Source organism: Aegilops tauschii, chromosome 7 (genome assembly GCF_002575655.3).
Source record: "Aegilops tauschii subsp. strangulata cultivar AL8/78 chromosome 7, Aet v6.0, whole genome shotgun sequence".
Lineage (NCBI taxonomy): Eukaryota > Viridiplantae > Streptophyta > Magnoliopsida > Poales > Poaceae > Aegilops > Aegilops tauschii.
The window spans coordinates 601,594,130-601,601,130 of NC_053041.3; the positions used below are offsets into that span (position 1 = coordinate 601,594,130).

Genomic DNA, 7,001 nt, shown 5'->3' on the forward strand with positions numbered 1-7,001 from the left:
TTTGTCGACATCTAGCCTTCACTAGGGTTTTTAGGCATCTTCGATGGTTTTTTCGACATCTAGCCTTCACCTAGGGTACTTTGGCATCTTCGATGGTTTTGTCGACATCTAGCCTTCACTAGGGTTTTTAGGCATCTTCGATGGTTTTTTCGACATCTAGCCATCACCTAGGGTATTTTGGCATCTTCGATGGTTTTGTCGACATCTAGCCTTCACTAGGGTTTTTAGGCATCTTCGATGGTTTTGTCGACATCTAGCCATCACCTAGGGTATTTTAGCATCTTTGATGGCTTTGTCGACATCTCGCCATCACCTAGGGTATTTTGGCATCTTTGATGGCTTTGTCGACATATAGCCATCACCTAGGGTTTTTTGGCATCTTTGATGGCTTTGTTGACATCTAGCCTCATCATCACAAAATGTATGATAAACTCATCATCACAAAATACCAGAAAAGATATCTGAAGCAGAATTATAGTATCACAACTTAACTTAAACATCTCAACTACATGACCATCATCACAACCGAACTGGCCAATTTGACAGTATTTTGACACAACCAAACATCTCAACAGTAGTTTGACACAACCAAATTGACAGTATTTTGACACACAACCAAACTGACCATCATCACAAGAGTTTTCACACACCTAAAATGCATCATTCCCATGGAGCACCTGAAGCAGTCAAGTAATCTCTAATTTTCTGGGTGGGCTTCCTAATTCTCTGGGAAACACCAGTTGGCCTTGGAGGCAAGAAAGATGCCCTTGCTCCATTTGCAGCAGCTGGAGATCTAGTTACTACTGTTTTACCCTTTGCAGCAGCTGATGAACTACCAGCAGTTGTCCTCCTTGGTGGTGCAGCAGAAGAAGAAGAGGCCCTCTTCTTTGCTGGTCCAGGTGCTATAGCAGAAGAAGAAGAGGCCCTCTTCTTTGCTGGTCCAGGTGTTGTTGCAGAAGCAGAAGAGGCCCTCTTCTTTGCTGGTCCAGGTGTTGTTGCAGAAGCAGAAGATGCCCTCTGTGCTGGTGATGGTGCAGTAGCAGTTGCACCAGCAGCAGAAGAGGCCCTCCTTGCTGGTGATGGTGCAGTAGCAGCAGCACCAGCAGCAGAAGAGGCCCTTTGTGCTGGTGATGGTGTAGTAGCAGCAGCACCAGCAGCAAAAGAGGCCCTCTGTGCTGGTGATGGTGCAGTAGCAGCAGCACCAGCAGCAGAAGAGGCCCTCCTTGCTGGTGTGGCTGCATCAGGTTCATAGGAGCTGCTGCTTGGCTACAAAAAGATGAAATAGTGTAAGAACAGGAAGATGAATTCAAAGCAACATCAAATAGTCAATATTAGGACATTGGTTACCTCATGCCTGATCTTTCTCATTGCCAGTGATGGATTCAAAGCAACATTACAATTGGTGTATCTATGGCCAACCTTTTTGCAATTAGAGCAGGTAATTGAGGCCATTCTTGAGGTGTCTTTGGGAGCTGGCTTCTCATATTGGCCCTTTCTCCTCTTAGTCTGTGCCCTTCCCTTGTGTTCTTTGAAAACTGGAGCCTCAATGTCCATACTGTCTGTCCTTGGCCACATATCAGGTCCAGGTACAGGATATATAATGGGACTGTAAGCTGCCAGGTACATCTTTTTTTTTGAAAAATCATGAACAAAGTCCTCTGGCTGAAGCTTAGCCTTGTGTATGGCAGAAACAGCATGATTGCAAGGAACTGCTGTCATATCCCACTTCTTGCACCCACAAGTCCTATGTTGTAGGTTCACAGCATAAGTTCTCTCCCCACTAGTGACTTGGTAAAGATTAGGCCCAGCCATCAAAGCATGACAGTTCCTTGCAAACTTCTTTGCTTCCTCTAATTTCTCAGCATATGTTGGACAAATTTCCCATCTTACAGTCTCAGTCTTTGTTCTATTTGCATTGAACTTGACCATTAACTTTGTCCTAATTCCATCCACCATGGTCCTAATTGGTTTAGCCCTGACATCTAGAACCCACTTGTTGAAAACCTCACTTAGATTGTTAACAACTAAGTCTGTTTTGCAGTTCATATCCATTGCATGTCTGGCCCAAGTGTGTTTAGGTATTTTTCTTAGCCATTCCCAAGCAGCCTCACTCTCATTCTTTAATTCAGCCATTGCAGTTTTAAAACCATGTTCAGTGTATGCATAACTAGCTGCATCCATGTATTGCTTTAATTCAGGCCCTCTAAACCCAGCATTTTGAAAGTTCTGGTAGATATGTCTAAGACAAAACCTTTGGGGACAATTGGGAAACACTCTGGTAATGGCTTTTAAAAGGCCCTGTGTGTGTGATAGTACAATAAGTAAATACAAGAAAGTAAATACAAGAAAGTAAATAAAGAAAGTAAATACAAGACAGTAAATAAAGAAAGTAACTACAACTGATTACCTTCTGCCTATCTGAAATTATTGTGTAGTTCCCAAACTTCCCAGATTCTCCACCTAATGCTTGTCTCAACTGGTATAAAAACCAGGTCCAGGAGTTAGTGTCCTCCTTATCAACAATTCCAAAAGCAATGGGAAAAATATTATTGTTCCCATCTCTTCCAGTTGCAGCTAGAATTTGTTGACCAGTAGTGAGCTTGATGAAACAACCATCTAGACCTACAACAAATAAATGAAATCACAATTGATTAGCACATGAAATCAAACATTAGTAGCACTTAGCACAAATACTATTGACTTACCTATGAATGGTCTACAGCCATTGAGAAACCCTTCTTTGCATCCATTCAAGCATATGAACAATGCATGAAACCTAGGGTTAGTGCTTGGATGCTCCTTCAGATATCTTGTTGTCACAATGCATCTTGAACCTGGATTTGTATCCAACACAGCCTATAAATAATCCCTAATCCTGGTGTACTGGGCTTTCTGGTCTCCTAACACAACAGCCTTTGCTGCCCTCTTTGCCCTGTATGCCATGTGTGTTGATATGTCCACACCATACTTGCTCTTTGCAGTATTAATAATACTTGTGATTGTTGTGCATGGGCCATTTCTGATAGCCTCCTCACAGAATTTTGAAACCCACTTAGTAGTGACTTTAGTGTTCTCTGACATAGAAGGGCATGTGTGCACTAAATACAACTTCCTAATTGTAAATGGCTTCTCATTTGCAATCTGAGAAGCTGCTATATAGAAGGGACATTGCTCATCTATGCACTGTGCTATCACCCTATCACTACAGTTTCTATGGTAGACCAAGTTTCTGTTTTGAGCAATGTGCAGGGTTTGAAGTGCAGTTCTAAACTGGTACACATTTAAGAAGCAAAGATGCTTCACAAATTGCTCCTTTGGATGAGCTCTTTGCTCATCAAACCATAACCTCTTCTTCATCTTCTTTGCGCTGCTTTTTCTACCATTGGGCAACACATATGCCAATGCCTCAGCACCATCATCATCTTCCACACCAAGGTCTTGTGGTTTCATGTCCTCATCAGATGATGGAATCCATTCCTCCTCAAACATGTCTTCTATACTCCCATGTGAATTGCTTGTTGGGCCTTTTCTTTGTCTCTTGGCCCTTCTCTTGTTTGGTGCTTGTTCCTCTTCCTCCATTTCCTCCTCCTCTTCCTCCTCTACATCCTCTTCTTCACCTTGTGGCACATACAACTCATCATCCACCTCTGAGTCACACATTTCCTCAACATCTGTGTCCCCTTCAAAATGAAGTTCTGGGTCATTCCTCTGTCTTTTCATCTCCTCAAGCCTAGCTAAGATATCACCATATTCTACCAAATCATCATCATCACTATCCTCTTCATTGCCCATCACTGCTGCTTTCCTGTTCAAACAAGTCTTCTTCGCTCTTTCCTTCTTCTTCTTCCTAAACATTTCAATTTCATTTCTCCTTTTGTCCTCCATTTCTTGCTCTATTAACAGTTGCTCCTCTGAATTGTCAGTCACATGGTATTCTTCCACTACTGCATCACCTAAAGCAGGTTCCAGGCTCACATTTATTCTGCTCTGCTGTGTGTCAAACTGCAAGGGCATTGGCTCTTGTTCTCCTCCTGCATCACAACTCTCAGCTTCTACATGCACATTTTCAGCATTGAACAACACTCCTTCATCATCAATCTGATACAGTTTGGGCTCTCCAATTTGTTCTATTGGGGTCTGCATCTCAATGACATTAACACGGGTATTTATATTGGGAACTTTCTCTGCACTGGCCCTAACTATTGTCACATTCAATATCTTGTTATTCTGCTCTGCTATGTGGTCTAAAATTTCCTCTAACTTATCATCATCATCTATTTCTTCCATTCTTTCAATCCCTAGCCCAGGGTCCCTCACATAATACATATAATCTCTAAAACCATACCCTTCTGTCTCCATAAGTGCTACCAAATTGTAATATGTGATGTCTGACATCATCATACTCCTTTCAATATTATCTCTGTCATGAAAATGCATCCTCAATTCCCAAACCTCATCTTCAAGACTACAAATAATAATACAATAGTGCACTATAAGTACTTAAGGAAAACTGAAGCAAGCTAGTACAGACCAGAGCAGAACATCATTTGAGTGCAACAATTCATATCCTTCTATTTACAGAAACCCTAGTTGTAAGCATCTAATTATAGAACTATATCATTCTAATTACAGAACTATAACACACACAAACCCTAGAACTACAACACACACAAACCCTAGAACTACATTAACCCTAACCCTAGCAACAGAAGGGGAATGTGATTGGGGAGGGGAATGGGACCGGGATCTCACTAGACGCCGCCGAAAGCTGAAGCAATGTGCTGGCTTCCAACTGGATTTGCCTTCACCGCCGCGGCGAATGATCTGGCCGCCCTGAATTCCACCGAGTACTGCGGGTCCTCCTCCTCTTCTTCTGCCATCGCCTTCGTAGGGTTCGAGCTCCCGCACATCTCGCCAGTGGATGGCTGGGCGCCGGCGCCAGCATCGCTCGACTTCGCCGGACTCATGTCTGCGACGGGGGGCGGGGACGGTGCGCCGCACGACCGGGAACAGGGGAGAATAAGGGGGAAACGGGGGAAGAAGACGGGGGATAAGAGGAAACAGAACGAACGGCGCCGTCTAACGGCTGTCCGACCAGCTGACAGCGCCACGTCGGCAAAAACCGGGCCCCACCTATCATAAATCCACTTATCGGTACCCGATCCGCCGATCAGTGGTATTTGCAAATTGTTTACGAGAGAGTTGGTGTTTTTTGCCAAGAAACTGTAACGTAGTGATTTCTGCTAACCTAGCCCTCAAACTGGTGGTTTTCTGCAATTTACTCAAGCAAAGCAGAAGGCACCCGCTAGTTGAGCGCCTAGACTATGGCTAGATCAATCGGGAAACTAAATTTACCATCACCGACCAACTATCCATGTCCATCAGGTGCGCCAAAGCTGATTTATGTAGGCTATTTTTTCTATCCAAGAATTTACTGGCTAATGTGTATACTGGAAATGTGCATCATCAGAGTTCTCCAGTTAATTAACAAAATGCAATAGTTTCTTAGTTGTCGGACTGTTTGGGGGAAGATAGTTGGTATGATATAGGAGTATAGATCAAGATATTATACGAAATAACACATGTATAAAGCTGATTTATGTAGTAACTCATGAAGAAATGAACACCATATGACCCTTTGCTCTGTTTTTTTTTTTGTGATTTAATTAACTGCTTATATTCTTCACTTGAAGCTTCTCTCTCTTATTGATAAGATGGTCTCTGCAGGACTGGATCCATCGCCATGGACCATTTGATACTGTCATCGACGCTGCTAATGTTGGCCTTTACAATAGTAAAGCTTTCAGTTTTTCTCAGGTAGAAAAGGAATGTTGGCCTGCAAAGCAATAATGCTATGAATAATACAATTGTTCTTGGCATGAGGGCAGAGAAACACGGTTAACATTCAACCCATGCTTCTATTGTAGGTGAACTCTGTTGTAAATGGTATACAGAGAATAACCAAGTCAAAGAAACTGCCACTGATAGTTTTGCATAGGAGCCGAGTAAATGGCGGTCCCGCAAAAGCTCCACACAATCAGAAGCTTATGGAAAGTTGGCGAAATGTTGGAGCATTATATGCCACTCCTCCTGGTTCCAATGATGATTGGTGAGGCCACGTTATCTGCTTAGCATAACAGTTGGGAAAAACATTATTGGCTGCATCACTTACCTAAGCTAAGCTGATAGTGATAGAAGTAGGCTCCAATGAAGCAAGTTGTTGTTTACAGTATTTTGTAAATCTCAACAGATAATGCTGAGAGATCTCGAGGCTGTGATTTGTGAGATGACCGCTCTCCCAAGTGATGAATTTATGTTTGTTATCCCTGAGTTGTTCTTTATGTTTCCACCTTTGTAAACCGTTCATCCCCTTTTCTGCTGCAGGTACTGGCTGTATGCGGCTATCAGTTGCCGATCATTGCTTGTTACGAATGAATGATGAGATGCGGGATCACTTGTTTCAACTGCTCGGCACTAGTTTCTTCCCAAGATGGAAAGAAAAGCACCAGGTATGTTTCACATCACAGAACCCAACACATCTAAAGCCCTGGCTCGGTGTCCAAGCATCAGCTGTGGATCCTCCGAGTTATCTGCATGAAAAATTTCGATCCAAAGAACCCTGGGAAACTCTATGCAGGTCAGACTGACGTACTTGGTCCACGGTCCAACTTTTCACTTGCCGCCTCCTTACTCAATTATCATTCAGGTGATTGATCGAACTCTGATCTCCTTCGCTATCAATCATTCACGAATGTAAGTGCTGAAACAAACAAAACAAATTGTTATGTCGCCCTTGGATGAAGGAATCCGAAGCTGGGAGCTGGCATGTGCCAACGACGACCGGCGATGGCATCGAGAGCCCGCGGCAGTGGGTCTGCGCCACCAGGAAAACTTCGGAGAAACCATCTTCCCCGGCGTCCCAAGCTCGCACCACTAGCGAAACACTGGAGAGCCCGTCTACTCCGCCGCCCCAGGGTCGCGCCCGTGGCAAAACTTCGTAG

The 7,001-nt window shown here is 43.6% G+C and overlaps 1 pseudogene; it reads left to right on the top strand.

Annotated features, from left to right (window-relative positions):
* Positions 1 to 7,001, top strand: part of LOC109754937 (proteinaceous RNase P 1, chloroplastic/mitochondrial-like) — a 66,558-nt pseudogene extending 59,557 nt beyond the window's left edge.